This window comes from Phasianus colchicus, chromosome 2 (genome assembly GCF_987193195.1).
Source record: "Phasianus colchicus chromosome 2, bPhaCol1.hap1.1, whole genome shotgun sequence".
Classification (NCBI taxonomy): Eukaryota; Metazoa; Chordata; class Aves; order Galliformes; family Phasianidae; genus Phasianus; species Phasianus colchicus.
The window spans coordinates 45,120,735-45,142,239 of record NC_143437.1 but is presented as its reverse complement, the minus strand read 5'-3'; the positions used below and the strand labels follow the sequence as shown (position 1 = coordinate 45,142,239).

The window sequence follows — 21,505 nt, the reverse complement described above, 5'->3', positions numbered from 1 at the left end:
TGTATAATGAATGTCACTCAGAACACAAATATCATAGCACAAATGTCAAATACTCCAAGGAATATTTGCAACAGGCATTAGCTTAAACTTGTTTGATGAATGTTTTGTACAAGTAATTTCAATTTGTGACGCATTTGGAAGGGTTTTTGTTTTGCAATTTTAAAAGCTGTTAATAGGCAGCTCGTAAACAGGACAAGGATTTGACTTTGTCCAGTGAAAGGAAAATAATACATTGCTTGTCCAGTTGTAACCTTAAACCCAGTATGATTTTGTACATCCTTACCTCCCACTCTCTAACAAATTTTAAACTTGGCTAATGTTGTTAGCAACTGAGTTTTCCTGCAAGAATGGTTTATTGTCCTCCTTCTATTGAAAGGATCCATTTTTAGGCAATCAGTGTCATAAGAGTTGGTGAGTGTTTCATTTCTAAGAGCACTTGAAATTATATTTTTGTGGATGAAGCACACTTTATTCACTATTATACTTTTCCTGGAAACACCTCAAAAACAAATTCCATACATAATGAATACATTGGCCTTTTCACCAGTACAGATTAGCAAGCTTCCCTTCTTCCTTCTAGCATCCTTTACTACTGTAAGGCTCTCAACTGGTCTTTGCCGGCAATTAAATTGTTCTAGCACCATAATAGTCAATTATTGGTTCAGCAGTCATTTACCAAACAGCTGTTCTATTTTCTGCTTGCTCTCCTGAATTCCTTATTTTGCCTCCTTTCCTAAATAAAATTACTAAATGTACTAAAAATACTGTAATAATGCCAAGCTATTTTTGTCAGTAGCTCTCAAAGAAGGTTGTGCGCCTCTTTTACTCCCACACTTAAAAGTGGCAGTCTGCTTGATACCTATAAGGGAACAAATAGTCTGGCAGGGAAGGGCATGGGCAGGGCTTGCATCACCCTGACCCGTTCCTGCTTGTTGAGCCAGCTAGGCAGCCCAAGTCAGAGGTTACACCTTCCATAAACAGGTGTAACTTGAATTGTCCTGCAACTATACTGGGGAGCTAGGGAGAGAGAACCAGAGTCCCTAAACAATTTACTCTGGAGTTTTCTTCCTGTGGCTTTGTTAAAATCTAACCAAGAGCAAAAGTCACGTTGTCCTTTCCCTTACCCTTGCAGATATAATACAGCATGTAGCATGCTTATGACTCACATCACAGTAACCTGAAAGTTAAGTCAGTGTGGGCTACGCTGCTGCTGCACATGGAGGTGAGGAGATGGAGCACTTGAGCAAAAAAGAGGCAAGCAGAAGCCTTGCAGTGCAGTTCCCTGTCAGGTTCATGGCAAGTCAGGACTCTACAGAACAGGAGCAAAGAGGCCTGCAGCAAAAATGAGCTGGTCTAGGATGTGTCTGGCCATCTGCAGTGACCTCATCCTCCTGAAAAGCCACAGGGATTTCTTGCCAGATCACTGCTGAATTTGCAGGTCTTTGATTTTGCTATGTTTTATTTGAGGCTTAGCCCTACTAAACGCAGATTAAATGCATATCTACGTACATTTGCAAATATGTTCAGAGATAGTGGGCCTAACAGTTCTCTCTGTATCTTTGCTTTTCATGCAGAACAGGCTATCTTGGTTAAATGATCTTGAGCCAGACTGAAAAATGTTTATATTAATTATCTTACTTAGGTGGAGTCTAAGGGTTTGGAAAGATTTCTTTCCCTAACCTAGATATTTAAAGAAAAAAGAATCTTGAATATTAGAATTAGTAGTGGTGCTAAGGAGAACATGCAGACTTCTGTTTATAGCCAGTGAGTTCAGGTACTGCTCTGATAACGTGGTTGGCAGATGGGGAGCATGCTGGCTAAGTATTGACAATTAGGCTGGGCAACCCATGCAGCTGAGTTCTTTGCTCTTGGTAAAAGAACATGTGGCTTATTGGCACTGAAACTGGGTCTTATTCTGTTGATAAAAATGCATGTTTTCCCTATTTGCATGCACAATAAATGCATATTTCATAGTAAGCTAATGATAGGTGTCTATAGGGTATGACAGCATCAGCTCAATTATTGACTTAGCTATTCTTGTAGAAAATGAACCTTATTAGTTTCACACTGCAATAGGAAGAGATTCAGTTGCACTCACAAGCACTGCTGAAGCTGTATCTATTGTTCTGCTGGTTTATACCTGTTATAAATACACCAAGAAACCCTTTTTCAGCTTTGCAGATCATAAGAAATAGAGAGCACTGAGTAAGAATGCTGTTGAACAAAGTGTCAAGTAATTCAAGCATACGGAGCAGAAAAATCAAGCAGTATACAGAAGTGAGAAGCATAGTTCATATACATGTTCTAATAAATAATATAAATTAGTTCACAGTTAGTTATTTTTAAGGTAGGTTTCTTGCTTTGAAAAGTAGCTACTAAGTTTAGTCCAGTCAACTATTGTTAAACAAATACTTCAACCAGGTTAGTATAATGCTGTTTTCACTAGAAAAGCAGCTTCTACACTATCCTCTTTTTCCTTCTGTTCTACACTTTCTGCTTTATGTACCCACAATTGCTAGCAGGACCTACCATTTAATATTACATCTGGACGGGACATATTTTGGTTGTAATTATACTTACCTAAGGATATTTCTTAATTTTTCCCCACCCATATTATACAATATCTTTCTAAATGTATCTTGCTAAATTAAAATTTAAAATAAAGGCAAAGAATGAAGTATATCGAAGAGAACCAGGTAGAAAGACTAGCAGACCTACTTTGTAACATCATGTAGGTAAGCTGGCTGATTCTTTATGTGGTTTTCAATACAGATACTGCACATTTTTAGACAGTGTCTTTCAGATTATTTTTATATGCGAAAGGACACATTTTCATAATCAGCTTCTAAAACTGATCACCAATAGGACAGTTTCATGCTGAATCCTCAGATTGATACATGGTTATAAGGCTCTGTGGTTGTTAAGCGAGTAATCCACTTGTGGTTTGCAGTAAAAATTGCTGGTAGCGTTTTGTGAGCTGTGGACGAAAGTGTCAATGCTCAAATAGGAAAGAGCTTCGTTTTCACATTTAAAAGGCTGCTTGCTCGTTACTGCTTCCTCGGGCAGAAATATTTAAAATGAATATAAAGTTCATTTGACCTTACAGTTTAGAGGAACTGAGACTCTGTCACGGTAATCCTACTGGCCGTGACTGTGACACCTACAGTTTGCAGCTTTCTAGGAGACTCATGCTTACTGCATTGCATCAGAGAGTAATTTTGATAGCTCTGCCCTTACCCTCTTTAGACAAGTGATTACACACACAGAACTTCCCTTTCTGAGCTAGTGGCTCCAGGAGAGGGATCCATTCATAGTGAAATCCTCTTATTCAGCACTCTTGTTGGCAGGTTGTTGTGAGTATGGCATGGACATTTGGAAGAGCTATAATAAATGCAGCATGAAAGGTAACCGGATAATATCAGTAGCATAAATACAATTTAGGTACTTTCCACACTAAACACGCTTGCAGATTATTATTTGAATACAGACTGTGATAATTAAAATGCATCAGACAGACTTGATTTATTTGACATGTAAAATTCAATGATTTATTATTTATGGAATTTGAATTTTGAATTCAAGATTTTTTCATTAATTGAAGTATGAAAGCAAAATACATTATTGATGTTAATTTTTCTGTAAGTGTTCCTTACACTTTACTAACACTTTACTAACAGCTCAGGCATAAAATACAGAAAAGGCAGGATGGCCAGCCTATCTGTAAAACTTCATCAATAGGAAACTACACAGCTTTGTAAAGGAGGAAAAAAAAAATTTTTTTTTAAAGCTGTCCTTATATCTTATATAAACAGCCTTTATGCAACTTCTTCTGACAGGAAGTTACTATTTAATATACAGAAGTGGCTACTGAACAGTAGTGGGAATGATGATATATTTAAGAATAATTTAATTCTTACCTTCAGCTGCTCTCTATTTAAAATCCGTAATTTAAAAAGCAAACAACAACAACAACAAAACCACATAATTTGTGAGAGAACTATAAATGATAACAAAAGTTTTGTGGTGCTATGTGCTTTTAAATAGTTTTATTTTCCAGTGTATTGGAGTTTGCTTGTAATTGAAAAGCATTTATGAGATCAGTCAGATCACTGAATCACAGAATGGCTGATGTGGATGAGTACCTCTGAAGATCATCTTATCCCAGCCCCCTTCTCAAAGCAGGGGTCAGCTGGAGCATGTTGTTTAGGGCCACAATTAGTGGAGTTTTGTATATCTCCAAAGATGAAAACTCCATAACCTCTCTAAGCAACCTGTTCTGTTGCTCAGCCAACCTAGTGGCAAGGAAAGTTCTTCTCATGTTTGAACAGAATTTCCCATGTTCCAGTCTGTGCCCATTGCCTCTTGTCCTTTCACTGGACCTTGCTCCCAGATATCAAGTATTTGTTCACTTTGGTAAGATCCTTCCTGAGCCTTCTGTCCTCCAGGGTGAACATTACTTGTCTCTCAGCTTCTCCTCAGATGCTCCACACTATTAATGTTCTTGATGGGTTATTGATGGATCCGCTCCAGATGGGCTATGGCTCAAAGGTCCATCTGAAGTGTTAGTGTCCATCTGAAGAGCTAGTTAGAAGATAAATAATTCTATGATCTCACGCAAGCAGGATGCAGTTACGCAATGTGTGATGAAGTTTTGTAACTGACCCATACTGAATGCTTCCAACAGGTGAACAAGCAAGCTCATCAGTCCCTCTCCAGAACTACCAAAAGAATAATGTGTGCTCACCCAATTTAAATCTGCTTGCTGAATATCCAGATAAGCAGTTTTTCCTAGTTTTGCAAAATGTCCATGAATCATTAGAAAGCTGGAGTCTTTAAACTGAGTTCAGGATGCTTATGTTAGTGTCTTAATGCCCAGCCTAAGTAGCAGGGCTAATTGACTACTGTCTCTGCTTAGATTAAGAAGGAAGAAATCTAGACTTCAAAATATGGATAAATGTCAGAAACAGGGTTAAAAACATGTAACAACACTCAGCCTGTAAGAGAAGAAGAATGGAGCAATGACAGATCCTCAGCTTCAACAGTCACCCCATTCTCCATCAACACACTATCTAATTCTATTTTCCTTGGTTAAAAACAAGAACTAAGAAAATTCTGTCACCTTTGTTTTTATTTCTGATTATCACTATAGTAGCAAGCAACAGCTATGGATCTGAATCTTTTTAAAGTGCAGTTACTCTTAAAAAACAAAGTCTGTTTTATCCTCACAGTCACAGTGAGATCAACCCAAAGGTGACAATATCAATCATCTTAAAACAAACAACAATTGCAAAGGTATTTCCAGTGCTACGAAAAAACAGAATATGGTTACAAGTTATGTTTGGAATACATAACATTTTAAAAATAAAAATTGGTTAAAATCAGTGACATCGCTTAAAAAGCTATCTCTTTGAATTTTTGGGCTTTTTTTTGTCTTGTGTCATGATATATCAGTGACAACATTGTCATATATAGGTAAGACTAACATTACATCCATAAAAGTAATAGGAACTTTATCTTTGTGTTTTAAATAAAACCAGTATAAACATATAATGCTTGTTAATTAACACTGATGCCTTAGATTATGTTACTGAACATTCCTTTGGCAGATGCATTAGAAATAAATATTGCCCTGGCGGTCTGCTCTTCCCTTAGCTTCAGTATGGAAGTGACTGCAAAGCGGTGACTGCACTGCCCTTCAACTGGGTTGCAGGTGTGTGCATGTTTATCTCAGTGAATGATGTTTTTTCTCTCATGTTCTTCACCCAAACTCATTCAAAGTCACTTTGCATACTTTTCTCTTTTTCTTTTCCTTTCTTTTTTTTTCCTTCTTTTTGTAGGGAAAAAAAAAAAAAAAAAAAAGAGGAAAAACGGTGCATCTTTTTTTTTCCTTGGGAATGAGAGGACATTAATGAGATTTGAAATTGTTAGATGCACTTTGTACAGACTAGGGCAAATCTTTTTCTTGGAGGAGGCCTGAGTCTGGAAACTATTATTTTGAAGATTTTTTCGACAATTATGAACCTAGGAAAAAAATCAAAATGAGGCACCCTTTCAGTAATTATGAACAGAACACTTTCAATAAAACTGTTGCTATGGTTATAGAAAAGAGTTACATGAAAACAAAACCTAACAATAGTTTTCAGATTTTGCAAAAATTGATTTTCCTATTTCCAAATCAAGGTTACATAGGTAACTCTAAGTCACATGCTAGTCAACATAGTGGAAGTAGATTATATTTCCTTTATCTGTAACATATTTTCTTGTCAACAAATGGGAAAGAAAGAATGAAGTCTTATGTCATCTGTGAGATAACAGAATTACATAGGAAGGAGAAATTCACAGGGAGTCCATTGCCAAAAGACAGTTTTTCAAGCTGTGTACAAAGGTAATTCCACTTATTGTGTGCAGTCTCTGCAACTGTGATGGATGCATTTACGTTATTCAGGCAAATGGGGGACAGTAAGGAGGATGGCAGAAAAAAGGTGTAAATGGGGTAAGATTCATGCTTTTGAGAAATAAGAGCTGCTCAAACCTGTTTTGAGTTTCAGGATTCAGGAATCTGTCTTGGAAAAGGCATATAACTGAACAGAGTAATTGCCAATCAAGCAAACAGGCCTAAAACTTTGCCTTAGAATTCATCGCCTGGGTAACAATTAGTATGGATTTATAACATACATGGAGATCCTAGGGATCTCTCATCTCAGTTAAAGGTGCTAAGTAGGTCAAACAAATGCTGTACGATACCTGTATGTCTGATTCTCTAGAGAAGAATGTGTGAACTCCAGTATACACAGTGGATAGGGAAAAGAGACTCTTTAGAATTGTATAGGATGTGAGTTTTGTTTAGTGGAAAGTCAGGAGGGAAAGTAAAGAAAAAATAATGATAGAGCTGTTAAGCTTTGACAACAAGTTTTTCATAGGTCTTCCAAAATTTTCCTTTATAGTTTTCTGTTACTTTAGTCTAGGTTTCAGAAGTAGCATTCATAACTAACTTCCAGGTCTCTTTCCCAACTGGCTCATAAAGCTGCTAAATGCGCAGATGCGCTATCTTCTGCAGCTGCTCAGCAGAGTGTGTCACAAAGACCTTAGCTCTGTGGTACAAGGGTCACAAACTGGATTCCTCAACTGGCTGTAGCTGGAGAGATTCCTGTCGCCAGGAAAGCAGATTAGCTCACATCATTCAACACTTATTTCAAGTGCTATGTGCTATGTTTCCTACCAAGGATGTGTCTTAAAATAATCATCAGTACCTGTGAAGATGAGAAGACTCAAAACAATTATAAAAATAATGATAGGGAACAACAAGACACAAATGAGAAAAAAAACTTGGAATGCACTGAAATAACATAAAATGGCAGGTGATTATCTCTTCAGTGATTTATAGTGAAGGATCAATGTGTACAATTATTTAGAAGGATGAAAATAGTAATGTTCATAATGAGGTAACAGGTTTTGGGTTGTTTTTTTTTTTGTTTGTTTTTTAACTAGTGAAGTGGATAGAGATGTAAGTGTAAGGTAAGACAGAAACACAGAGGAATTTGAGACAATGGGAGTTGTAGAATGAGATACAAACTTGACATCCCCCAGACAGGGGTGCATTGTGACAAGGGGAGAATACATTAGTGCCTGAACTATCAACAGGATTAAATCATGACAGATTAATTCACCTTGTGAAATCATGGGTGTTAAATTATTCCAGATGATTCAGAGCAGAAGGTGGAAACAGATCCTCTAAACATTGCTGTATATATGAGTAACTATCCTCTTGGGGCTGTCCCATTGATTTCAATGTGCCTATTATATAAATGAATTGATACGTACGTAAATGTTTGCAGAGATTAACATTAAATGAAGATTAAAATTTTCTCATAGTTGCTTATAATGTCATGCAAAAGCCATGACCTACTGAGATGAAGGAATACACCAGCTACACTGCTTTCCTGTGACTACTCTCACTTTACACAAAGCTGTTGGATCGAGAAGGGGACCAGAGCTGTAGAAGATATTGCTAGGCAGGAAAGCTTGATATAGATCTCACAGCTGTTTTGCAGCTGCTGTAAGGCAGATACAGGAAGAATCTCAGATGCACAACCAGTTATTTTAAAAGACAGAGTATGGAACTTTTAAATTGTTTTCTGAGCTGATAAAAAAAAAAAAATAGCATCTCTAAAACTTTTAATATAAGCAAGTGTTCAGACACGCAGAATCCACAAAAATACATGTGTTACATGCAATGAGGCACTAAATTGCACTGCCAGACATACGTAGAAAGCAACTGGGTATGTTCTAGGTCTACAAAATGTGCCTTCAGAGGATTCTTCAGTGGAGCTTCTTTGGATATGTTATTATACTATATCAAACTCAAACACAGACAAAGCACTGCCATGATCTTGGTCTTCTTTAAAAATATCCCATGGTTGGTTGCTGAGTATGTCTATAATGCAGTTGGGGAAAGAATTATACTGTGATTAACAGGAACAAGTTAGCTTTAAATGGACTCACACTGATACGTTCAAGCTGTACTAAATTCAGCTCAGGTTTTATTGACAGGTCTAAAGTAAAATGTTGGGAGATATGAGCTACTGTAGCCACAGAAATTGTTTTGAGTCTCTCTATATCTAACGATGGTCATTTCCACCAGTCTGTAGGTAACTTTGAGTATCTGTCAGTGATTGTAGCTCTGCCCAGCAGTACAGGCACTATGCCCCATGGCCAGCTCTACACACCAAAATCATACTGCTTTAAGCACATCTCAGGCTCATCCTCCTCTCATGTGGGTCATGTTTTAATAATGGCTGCACACAGTTCATTTTTAGGACAGGAAGTACCAAAAAAAAAAAAAAAACCCCAAAACACCCAAACAAAAACCAAAAAAACAACCAACAAAAAACCCCCCAAAAAACAGAGTTGAAGTGATAAAACAGTAATCCCAGGAACGTTTCTGACCTCACGCCACTGTTACTTACAAATACTCCTTTAATAGTGATGAGTCAATGATATCAGGCCCTGTGTGATCTGACATGCAGCATGTGAGATGACAGTGTTTGGACAGAAATACTCTACCTCCATCAAGCTCGCTGGCTCCTATTATAGCATGGCTGTTAAATCATGCTGCTGAACAAGCTTTGGCAGTTATTATGCAAGCTTCTGAAGTGAATGAATCACAGTGGTTAACAGATGATTGAACAGAGCTATATAGTGTGATTCCTTAATTTCTTTCAGAGGTTCATGCTTCAAATCAATTGGAGCAAAGCTCAAGCTATATGACACTGAAAACACAGTCCTCTTTCTTTCAAAAAAACCCACGCCAAACATCCAGATCTTCTGTGAAAGCAACAAAACTGTAGATGGACAAATCTGCATACTTCCAGGTAGAAATGTGTCTTGGTATTTTATTTTGGCTCTGGGGTGAATAGCTGCAATATCTACATAAGAAACAAATGCTGTCACATGGTCTGCCGCATATCAAATGCAGGTATGGTTCATGCTTTATTGTTCATAGGTCTGCAGAAGAGCATTTCTAACCTATGACCAAGAAAAAATTCTATCTTCAGCAGATTTAACTAGAGCTGGACTAATTGTATCTAACAGGCTGCTTTCCAGTGTCTGCTGCTGAGGGTGGGACTACATTTAATTGACTTCCCTTTGCTTTTAAATACCTGTTCGTGGAAATGAAATAATTTATTGGAAACAAAACCTAAATCTACATTACTGTTATTGTCCAGGATATTATTTTTGCATGTAAATTCATAGCAAATGATTATTTGATTACCATGTTTCATTAACTCTGCTTAAAAAAAAAAAAAAAAGAAAGTTTGAGCCTGTGACAGTTACTGAAACAACTTGAAAGATATTTTTATAACACATTTAAATATTTACACAGGCTGTATCTTTCTTTTCCTTATTACTTTTTTTTTTTTTTTTTTTGGTATATAGCTGTAGAACTCACAGATTACAAGAGTACACTTGCATGCACAGTCCTGACTGATATTATAGTTGCAGGGTCATGATTAATTGCCACCTCAGGAATTAAAATCCATTAAAATTTCTAATGTTTTTAACTCATTTTTCTGGTACATCTTTTATTGTGATGTCTCTACTCTTTTTGTACCATTCTCTGTTTCAGCAGTAGAATCAAACTGAACAACTTTATCAATTTTCATGCACCTGGTATACTTAGACTCACAAACTGACAGTCATTGAGCCTTTGATATAAAAGAACATTCCCTAAATGAAGACAAAATCACTAAAGGAACTTCATATGTATCAATTTTTGTAAGATCTCTGTGATTTCTTTAAGTTTTGCTTGTCTAAATATCATCTACAGATAAGCTCTGACAGTCTTATGTCATCAGCTCCATACACTCCTGAATCTTTTTTCCTGTCCACCTGTGCTCTCTGCAGGCCTTTCATAAATCTCCTCTGTTAAGGAGATAAGGAGAGAGATTTACACTCTATTCTCTTGATGCCAGCAGCTATGTTGCTCACTTTGGCCTACTGTATGCAAGGAAGTGCTGTTATATCAAAGTTACAGTCTTGCCTTGCTTGTCATTATTTGTAATTTTTGCATACTCTCCATTGGTGCACCACAGAAATGTGATGCTGGATTGCCCTATCAGGAAAAGAGGCATGCTGAAATTTTTTTTCTGGCTCTCCCAGTTTGAGAGGCTGCAGTGAACCCTAATTTTCTTCAGCAAACCATCTACATGTTCATAGAAGGTAGTAGTAGTGGGAAGTCTCATTTCCACCTCTGTCATGTGCCCCTGGAGTGTCAGCACATCTACACTATCACATCATCACCTCCATGGCATAAGACATCAGATGTATACATATTTTTTTGCTAGCTAAGGAAAACATGCTTCTAACACAATATTACAGTGACTGGTGTCAGATGATGAGCCATAACATAGCTGAAAATAATGCTAAAAGCCACTGCCATGAGATGAAAGAAATCTGTACATTTATTGTATAATTAATTTAATTGAGGAATTAAGCACAAAGCAGAAGCGAGCACCGATTCCAGTCTTTCCGAGTTCAAATGTCACTCTTCAGAAAAAACATAATATTTGAACTTGCGTTACCAGTACCAGGGTTTGCTGCTCTTCATCCAGTCCTATAAAATATAAAAGATGAGGTTCTCATCCTTTGGAATGTTTAATCAACCCATCGCATTTCTCTGCATTTGAAGGGCGTTAGCCCATATTCCAGCCAAGTTATAGATGTAGTTCAGGAAATTACATTTTTCCTCCCTATATTTCCAAATGGATCATGTGGCTTCAGGTCTTTGTTTTAAGCTGATTAACAGCACTGCTGTAGGCTTTAGAATGTTTGTAAAATGAAACAAGCTGTTCCAGGAGCATGAAGCCTGCTTTTCCCCACACCCCTCCCCCCGTATGTATAACTGCTCTCTTCTGATTGTTCTTTGGTGAGAATGGAAGTCACTGCAGGGCCTCCAGACTTTCAGATGGCTTTGAACTGTTTGGGTGCCTCCAACCTCTGCATGCGTAGGTCATCGCCCAACCACCCAGAGATGGTAAATATTCAGGTAAACCCTGCAGCCCGCCTCTCAGTAATCACTAACTTTGACTTTCTCTCTGTCTCTGGATGCTAACGTCCGTGCTGCTCACTCAGTGAATTGCACATGTCAGGAACAGTTCTGTAAACCACCTGACGGACGGCAGCTCTGGCATAACCATCAGGGAATCAAGCGAGCACACTGATCAACGCGGTTTCCTCAAAAACACCGAAGGAACAACACGCATAATACTGCAGCGTGAGGCAGGGCTGCGTCCCTCTCGATTCTTGGTGAGAGCCGCCTCACGGCAGGCTGCCGTGGGACAACCCGGTGCTGCTCCTCATCCCGCCGGGAGTCCAACAAGCGCCGGGACGGCAGCTCCCTGCGTCCCCCGACGCCCCAAACAACCCGCCTAAACCGGCTCTCTCATCAGCTGGCGCAGAAATCCGGTCCTCCCGTCCCGGGCAGAACCCCCTCCGCCGCCCCCCGCTCTCGCAGACGAGAACGCCCCGCTCCCGAGGCGCGCCCTGCTCCCACCGCCCGCCTCCGGCCAGAGGGCGGGCGGCAGCGGGACGGAGAGCGCCGTGCGTCCCGGGCGGGGAGCACTGCCTCCTCCGCACCCGTCCGGCAGCGGCGCAGAGAGCGCCTGTGGCTCGGCGAGTCCCTCCTCGCGCGCCGTAGCGATGCTCCCGGCTTCGCTGCCCTGTGAGGCTGATTCCAAGATGGCGGCCGCGCGGGCGGCTCTTGGCGGCCGGGTCCCTGCAGCCGGGTAGAGCTCCCACCCCCGTCCCCTCCTCCGCCGCTGCACCTCCGGCGCCGCAGCGGGCCGGGTCGGGCCGCGCACTGCGATCCGCCGCCATGGCGGCCTCGGTGCATGCATGAGAGACGTCGCCGCACCGCTCCCTGCCGCCGCCGCCGCCGCCGCCACCATGGAGGAGCCGCCGCCGCCGGAGAGGTCAGTGCCGGGCGCTGCCAAATAGGGAGCTACTTTCGGGGAGCGCGGGCCGGCGGCTGCCAGATAGTGGCTGCGCGGCGGGCGGGGGCCGAGCCCTGCTGCAAGGCGGCGGGTGCGCGTCGTGCGCGGAGCTCCGGCTCTGCAGCCTCAGCGCTTTCTCCTCGCGACCACCGAGCCGGCAAGCGCAGCGATAAGAAATCTCTAGCGGCTGCGGGTGGGTAAGGCAGCGCTTTGTGGGCGCTCGCCAATTAGCAGTGCATCGCCTCCTCCCCCCTGTCGGGCAGCGGAGCGGACCGGCGTTGTGAGGTTTCTCTGCGGGACGGCTCTCGAGAGAACTTTTGCCGGAGCGGGGACTGTGGGCTGTGGGAGGGAAGGGAGGGTGGGGGGAAAGCGCTGCGAGCGGCGGCTGTGGGTGGGCGGAGGGGTCGGAGCATCGCATCGCATCGCATCGCATCGCATCGCATCGCTGCTGGCGGCATCCTCGTCGGGAGGTGCGGCTCTAGGAAAGCCTCCCGCACAGCGGCTGCGTTGTGTGCGCTCCTCTGTGCCGCCGCCGCCGCCTCGGAGCTGGCTGACCCCGCGTGGCTGTGCCCTGCTGAGAGGTGGGGGTGCAGGTTACTTCTCGCTTTAGCGTTTGTAACCGGCTGCAGAAGCGTTGCATAAGTTCGAGTTGTTAGTTCGCTGGCGCTTATTTCTCTTTTTTAAATAACATCCTGTTGATGCGCTTCGCTCCTCGCTAGGAGGCATTCAGGAAGCGTTTGGAAGCGCTCGGGTGATCGATTAGTTCTGCAGGGCTGGAGGCGGGCGGTTTGCTGCCGTGTGCCCCGCGCCTTCTGAGCTGCTGTTCTGCTCCGGAGGGACGAGAGGGGACGTGGGGATGCTCGCAGTTTGCATGGCAGAAAGCGTGGAAAAAGTTATTTCAAAATACTTTTGCGATATCTAATTACGAGTGCCAGCAAGGCGAGTGGATGTATGAGTGTCAAGGTCCCTTCTTACAGTAACTTCGAGGAACGATAGTGCAAGTTAAGCGGAAAACGCTTTCAAGTGAAGTTTGCACAGCAGCGTGACCCTGGGACCTGGGCTGCCTCCGTGTAGAGGAGCAGTGCAGCGCCTCGCTGGAATACACCCAGGCATTTCCTGTCTGGGGCCATTTCTGACCTCTGCTGGATTCTGCTTTTTAACAGACAGTTTATGTGAGTCGGATGTGGGTGTGGATGGTGTGGTGGCAACTTCACCCGGAGAATGAAAACAGAATTAGTTATTTCGGAGTGAGCTGGTGGGTGGGAAGGAAACGTCGCAAAACAATTAGGTAGTCTTAATTGGTGTGGGGCAACGCATGCACTTTGCTGTGATTCACTTCTGTGTGGACTTGGTGTACTGACTGCACAGCTGCTTTGGAATTGCTTCTCTGGCTTTGTGCAATACTTTATTTCTGCATTACTTTTAAGAAAAAGCGTTGGAGGCCTTTTTCAACATAGCCAAAGTTTCTTTAGATTTTGGAGCTGTCATTAAGTATGTCATTCTTGCTTGTGAGGTCAGAATCTTGCTGAAATCACTGTGATGCACCAGCCTGACAGTGTGAAATCCATCTGGTGGCATGGGATAGGCTGATTGTTTTCAGCCCTGCTTGTGGCGTACGAATGTGTTTTTATGCTCCTCTGGCTAGCACTGTGTCAGTATAATGCATTCTTTTTAAGTTAAATTTAATTTTGTTGGGCAAGTCCTCAGCCATTCTCATTTGCAATACAGCTACATTTGCTTAAAAAGAAATCTGATTGCTTTATTGTTGTGAGACAGCCTTTTGTGTCAGAAATCTTTTGATCTTTGTGTTAGGATTCTGTCTTGTCGGAACAGAAATACAGTGGTACCTTTTGTATACGTAAAGTAAGCAAGCAATACATTCATGGCTTTATTTGAATGATACAGTTGTTCCAAGATGTTCCAAAGCTTTTAATTGCCAACTTCTCTCTAAAAGCAAACTTTTTCCCCCCAGGGCTTTCTTTTCTTCTTGAACATATACTTTGGGGTCAGGAGAGAGGGGAGGCAGCTCCAAACCAAAGAAGGTGCTTGAAGCCTGAGAGTTGGTGCTGAATTTGAGACAGGATTGCATTTGCATGAGGCTCCTGTGATTATGGATAAGGGAAATAGTGCTCCTAGAAAGTTTTGTGAAGTATTCACATATAGGTATTGATTCTTGTTACCAAGCAAACAAAAAGTTTTCAAGATATTTCCCCTTGGGTTGCATAGAACACTAAGTAAAAGAGGTGTCTCTTTGGTACTCCTTGTTTGTGGCTTATAGGCTTTAAATCTTCTCACCTCAAACTTAGGCATTCACAAGAACTTTATGGCACAAAATTCATTATGGCAATAAAGTGAGGCTTTAAGCAATTCCTTTATTGGCATGCCATTTTTTTGGACACACGGTAAAGGTGTGAAGAGCTATAGAGCTACTCTGACTTGTCCTTGATTGCTAGTAGACCTCTATTGTCCTGGCATAAATCCAATGCAAGGGGTGGACATAGGAGCAAGGCTGTGAATAGAGCAGGACAGAATGGGGAATGATGGTGGAGGCTTCCTCTGCACTGGGATGTTTTTCAGTGGTCTGTCTCTCAGATTTGTTGGGTGTATGATGACAGTGAATTGGGCTGTTAGTCTTCAGCATCTGTTTGGGGGAAACTCGAAGTCATGACATGGATTGTGCTTAACATACTTTTCTGGCAGCCAGACTATATCTGTATGACTGATTGTATATCAGCAGTGAAAAAAGTTAAAATTATTTTATTAACTTATGATGATAGCTTCTACTGGAAAATTTACCACCATCCTCTTCTTGATTTTTTTTTTTTCCCTTGTACATTTAAATGAGGTAAGATGTAATCTCCATTTTTAATGTATTGCATTTTCTTGTTTACATGTGAAAGATTGGGATGAATGATTGCTCCACCTGCATGCAAATACATGAAGTGCTTGCTGAGATATCTATGGTATTTACAGGAGCAAGAATTACTCTGTGTTGTGTGGCTGCTGGAGTTGGTTTTCTGTCTGCTAATTAGTGCTGCCTGTGTCAAGGTTGGTTTTACTATTATGTAAGCAAGTGGTATTGGCCCTTGTGGAATGCAAACTGTGCTGAGATGAAAAACAGATCTACCAAATTTAATGGAAAGGTTGAGGGGTATGCAGCAATGCTTATTCTAGGGAGTGAGTTGGGAGTTTTAGAGTCTTTTGAAGGTTTGGTTTCCATGACAGCCACATATCATAGACCATTTTAAATGTATTTTAGATACAGTTTAGCAGAAGACAGGTTTTTATACTACCCACTTCTTATTAAATAGCACATTGACCTGTGTCAGCACAGGAGGGTACAAGTCTGTCAGCTTTAGTTCTTCAGCTGTGTGGTTGGATTTACTGTTGTGTGTGTGTGCCATTTATGTTTGTAGGACTGTTGCTCCTCTTAAGACTTCTTCTGCTTTTCAGTGTTAACTATGTTAATGCTATGTTTTGCCTGTAATCTATTAATGATAGTTTATTCATTTAAAAAGGTGAAAATTGTTCCATATTCATTCTTGACCAGCTGCAAGCATAAAACCAAACTGAAATGTTTGCTCTTACCATCCCTATTTGTATGTTACCGAGTTGTTCTGATGTTGGTTCACATGCAGTCCAGCAACTCTATACACAGGAGCACAGCAGCTTGCCGTGAACCTTCACCTGCCTTATTTTGGATTCAGACAAGTGGGATGTAGCTTCAGTGTCCAGATGAATGTGTGATGCTGTCACGAGTTGGAGGAGGAGATTTGTTCTGCTCCTGCATCCAGCTACCACTTAGCTGTGTTGACTGTTGTGCATTGCTTTCTGATGTGGTATCCGTGTCTGGTTTGTTATGCCCTTGGCTTAGCATGTTGCTAGTTTACTTGCTGATGGTTTCTCTTAGAACAGTATTTATAAAGGTTTTTACCATTTTAGCTCTGAAACATCCATCAGGGAAGTGGTAACAAGGTCACAGTTAGGGATGTCTCTTTTACTTCTCAGCTGCGTTGTGGAACTTACTGTGGATGTGAAGTGCTCCAAATTGTGTGGCATACTGTAGCTTCATTGCATTGCCTGTATTTTCCGAAGACTGTGGATTGACCATCCAGCACCCAGAATTAGAAAGTGCTTAGGCACCAACTTCCACTAAAAATATGCTTAACTTTCAGTGCTTCGCTTTTGAGTTTCTTGCAGACTTTGACTTCATCAAAAAGATGAACTGAAATGTTGGGACCAAAACTAGGTGATAGCTTTTCCCTTCTAGGAGTAGAACATCCTGTTAGAATAGTGAAGTTTGCGAGCAGGAAAGTGTTGGGGAAGAAGAGAAATGACTGATGAAAATCAGTGGCTGTTACAGCTCTGATTATCATTTGGTGTGGCTCTGTGCCTTCCCAATTTATCACTGTTACTTTTTACTTTTTTTATGAGTAGTTCTTAGGAACTGGTTTGAGATCTTTGATGCCAAGTACTTAGCAGCAGCATTTATCCTTTGGATTTGTACTGTGATGTCTTTTGCTCAACCGTCTTTAATTTGGTGATGAAATCACACTTCAGAACTTCTCATTTAAAGAAATAAAAAGGTGAAGTGCTGTTCTTTTCCCAAGGATGAGTTAGGGTATAGTTGGGGTTGAGAAAGTAGCACAAATCTAATTGGTGAAGAATGAAAGAAACATAGTTACTGAAACCAATTAATATTTGACTTCAGTTGTTCTGAGACATTGAAGATAAGGAAACTGGACCCTGGATAGGCTGGGTGAAGCTCTCTTTAGTTTCTCTCCTGTTTCTGCACTTCTGACCTTTGATTCTTTTGCAGCCTCTCTTCCTGGGCTTAAAAGTGAATGCGGAAATCTAACAAAGCCATCAGCATTTTCACAGTTGTTGTTTTTTTTTTCCACACTTTGCAGAGTGATGCCAGAATTAAATGGTTGCTCCTTTTTGTTAAAATAACTTTTAGTATGGCTTTAATCAAGTAATACCTTTGTGGATGGGAAAAGCACTGGGAGGAAGCTCAGATCATGATGTACATGCACATGCTGTGAATGCTGTTATGTTATCATCCAGATTTTCATGAAAACTTTAAATAGTCTAAGATGGAAAAGTCAGTTAACCTTTTTCTGTTTCCAGATTTACTAGTAAAAAAGAACAAGAAGTCCTGATTATAATTATTTCTTTTTCTGAGATGAGAACATGAAGAACTGCCAAAAATGTTATGAGCTGCGTTTTTGTTTATTTTTATGCTTATTTCTAGTTGGTGTAATGTACAGGGAAAAAAAAAAAAACACTTTCTGAATTCATTTAAATAGATCTCAAAAACTGTTATTTCTGCTTGTAATAAAAAGATATGGTGAAAAGTAATTTCCTTTTTGGTTAATTTATTTTTAACTCCTTGTTTGACAGTTTGTCTTTTTCAAATTCATCAGATTTGGCTGTCAGTACATGGTGCCTCTCTGTTGTTTCTATAACCCTTTCATTGTGACTGTACATCTTCCTGCTGTACATACAAAAACCAAACGCTTGGAAGCGTCTGCTTAAGAATTTTGGCAAAAGTGTCAAAGTATTATCAATTTACCAAACCAGCTGCAGGAGTTTCTGTGTCCTGAGAAGCAGAATAATAAGTTTGAGTTTCTCTTTTCAAATAAATGTAGCTGGTCTTGATACAGATTTCTGGTGGCTTCGTTCTGCGGTGACTTCATTCAAGTACAGTGCTCTGAAGATCTTTGTGTGAGGGGGAGCTGGCTGCAGACAAATGTGCTTGAGGTCTGCACTAGAAATGAAGGATATTCTTGCTTTCTGTGCCATTCTGTTCTTATTAAATGGCCCAAACTGAGATTTGCCAAGGGGGAAAAGATGTCAATGAGAATCAATCAGAGATGAAATGGTTGGCTCTAAGCTTTGAATTAGGTCTTTTTTTTCCTTTTTTTTTTTTCCCCCCACAGTAATTTTTTTTCTTCCTTCTCAACTTATGTGGAAATACTGTTTTGTTTCATTGCATTGAAGTCTTGCTACAAACTGCTGTTGATCTTGCAGCAAAAATACTTAGGCTGTAGCTGATCTGGAATTTGTTGTCCTTGGTGCTTAACTGTTAGCGTGGCTCTTGCAGTGTAAGCCCATAGCCTTCATAGCAGCTTCAAGTGTTAGTGTTTGTGCAGCCATGCAATAGGTTAATCTTTCAGTGGAAATAAGGTCTAAATAGTGAGCAGATGATGTTATTACAGTGCTGCTAACACATTCTGGCTATTTACTAATGCAGTTACATTCTTTCTGTACCTTTCCTATGAAGAAAGGTTGAGGGAGTTGAGTTTGTTTAGCTTGGGGAAGAGAAAGCTCTAGGGTTATCTCATTGCAGCCTTCCAATACTTGAAGAAAGCTTGCAAGCAGGAGGAGTCTGACTTTTTACATGGGTAGACAATGATAGGACAAAGGGAAATGGCTTTAAGCTATAAGAGAGGAGATTTAGGTTAGATGTTAGAAAGAAATTCTATGCTCAGAGGGTGGTGAGGTGCTGAAACAGATTGCCCAGAGAGCTTATGGATATCTCATCTCTGCAGGCATTCAGGGCCAGGTTGGATGGATCTCTGGGCAGCCTGATTTGGTGGGTGGCAGCCTTGTCCATGGCAGGGGATTGGAACTAGGTGATCTTTAAGGTCCTCTCTAACCTAAGCCATTCTGTGATTTCCCTGAATTCTTTCTGGATCTAGCAGTAATGTGGCTGTATAGTTTTCACTTGAGCGTCTTGATCCAATAGGTAACTGATGTGCTGATGTACCAAAAAGTTAACATGCTTCCCCATCAAGTCAACTGCTGAGCTTATGATTACTGGCTTCTGTGCACATACCAAGCCTTTCTCTGTTCCTCTGAAAGGAAAAAAACATAATGATATACAGCTCAGTTTGAATTACTATATGGTATTATTTCTTCTTTAAAATGTTTTTTGGAGGTGCTTAGCAATTTGAAAAAAAATATAGAAATGTGCTGTATTTTTGCCTTAAGATGTCTTAAGGTGGCAACACAATGAAATATTTTCCCCTTCCCTCAAATAACTTATTGGCATTGTCTTTGTCATCGCTATCCTTCAAACTTTCTTCTAGCTTTAACAAAAGTTTCAGATTTGTTTTTTACCCTTTTGTATTAGCCCTGACTTTGATGTGCTTTGCATAGTATCTGCTTTTATGAGAAAGTGATGAAAGGTTCAGTGTGACTCGTAAATATTTATGTCTTTGCTTTCTGAAAAGGGGGGAAATTGATGCTTTTAGCAAGACAGGGTTAGCCACTTCCTCTAGAAAGGAAGAATGTTGCAGATGGAAAGGTGGTAGTAGGGATATACAAATAGAGCTAGAGAAACATGCTTGAAAAAGGTCCTGAGAAATGGAAGGAGTTGGCAGCCTTTCTTTTTATACCAATTGGAAGAAGAGCTGCAAGGGCAAACAGTGTTTTAGAGAACAGTGCTTTTTTCTTTGTGCTTTTTTATGTCGTTTTCATGCCAGTAGAGGCAATAAGCTAAAGTTCCCTTTTTTCCACTATAATGTTTCTGCTAGGTCTTCTAACAGAAGCTCTTCTGCCAAGCTTTACTATCAAGTTAAGTTACCCAGATGCCTCTTTTCTGGAGTAAAGCAATGACTGCAAGATTTACGACCTGGAAACAAAGTTCTTGCCGCTTTTTCCACTAGATCGATTTTGCTTTCAGTGCTTTTTGTTGTAGTACTGAGATGTGGCACAGGTGTCTGTGTGCTCTTATTTTCTCTGACATTTGGGAAGGCAGAAGGTAACAGATGCCCGTTCCAGTTCTTTACACAAAAACATAGGTATTTGCCAAGAACCAATATTTTCCACATGCAGTGAAGTTTTCCTTTTTTTTCCCCTAAAGAGGACCTAACAGAGAGATGGTGTTGGTGGAAATCAATTATTTTTACCCTTTGTACTTTGAAGACTGTTCTTACGAAATTACTGCATTAGAAGAACCTTCCAGTGGAATTTATCTGCTGTTTATCTTGGTGGTAGCGATTCCCATTCAGGAAAAGAAATCAAAAGGCTTGATGCTTACTCAAATTATCTTAAGGATAACAGATTGAAAAGCCAGACATGTCCTTAGTTTCAAATACAATTTAATTATACTGTTAAAATCTCATATAATATAATTCCAAGTTTGGAACAATAAACCTTAGTAACATGTGGACAGCAGTCATGAGTTATTGGTGACTAAGGTTCAGTGCTGACTTCTCAGAAATGCTGAGCTGAGGCATATAAATTTTGAATGTGAATACAAAAGCAAGCAAGCATCTTCATTACTGTCTATCACTATTATGCTTTAGTGTAAATCTAATTTTTTTTTTAGCTCTGTTTAGATGTAGTCACAATAGAATTATGATGTACACCATTCCAATCTCTGTGCTGGTTACAGAATCTTCATATCCTGCTGACCAGACTGTTTTTTCCTCATTAGCGCTTAGCCAAATTTGCACAGGATTTATTTAGCAAAAAGTTTTATTTGTATGAACTGTGAGCAAATTCCTGCTATTCTGTAAAAAAAAAAAAACACAGAACAAAACAAAAAAAAACAACCAACTACACAACAGCAACAAAAAACCACACCTTTTTTTTCTTGCCTTTTTACCAAAGTCTTTTGTATTTCTTTTGTTGCCATTAATCTGTTTGTAATATATGCTTTAAATGCACCATCTGCAATCACTTGCATCTAATATTTGCACATGTAGATCGGTAAGAGAAAATTGTATGCAAGAATGGTTTTATAGTGTTTTCTGCATTCATCAGAAACTTTTCAGAACCAAGAAATTAGAGCTGCTGGTGTCGGAGCTGTGCCGTGTTTAGCAGCTCGAACTGCAGACTCCTTTGTTGTTCGGTTTCAACAGATGGCTCCCTAAAAGCACGCGTTTGCATTGCTAGCAGCTGCAGCACGATCACGATTTGCAATTCTGTGCTTGTCAGTATGTTGGTTATCTTGGAAATAAAGTGTTTGCAACTGGATTTAGGGATAGCTATGTTAGTTTAAG

General features: G+C 40.4%; 1 protein-coding gene across 6 annotated transcripts in view; it reads left to right on the top strand.

The window, feature by feature from the left end:
• Positions 1-12,604: 12,604 nt before the first annotated feature.
• Positions 12,605-21,505, top strand: part of MAP3K4 (mitogen-activated protein kinase kinase kinase 4) — a 68,167-nt gene continuing 59,266 nt past the window's right edge. For all 6 annotated transcript variants that reach the window (XR_016464294.1, XM_090135542.1, XM_090135541.1 and 3 more), the window contains exon 1: positions 12,605-12,684. The gene's annotated coding sequence lies outside the window, so the exon portion shown is untranslated. The remainder of the gene's footprint in view (positions 12,685-21,505) is intronic.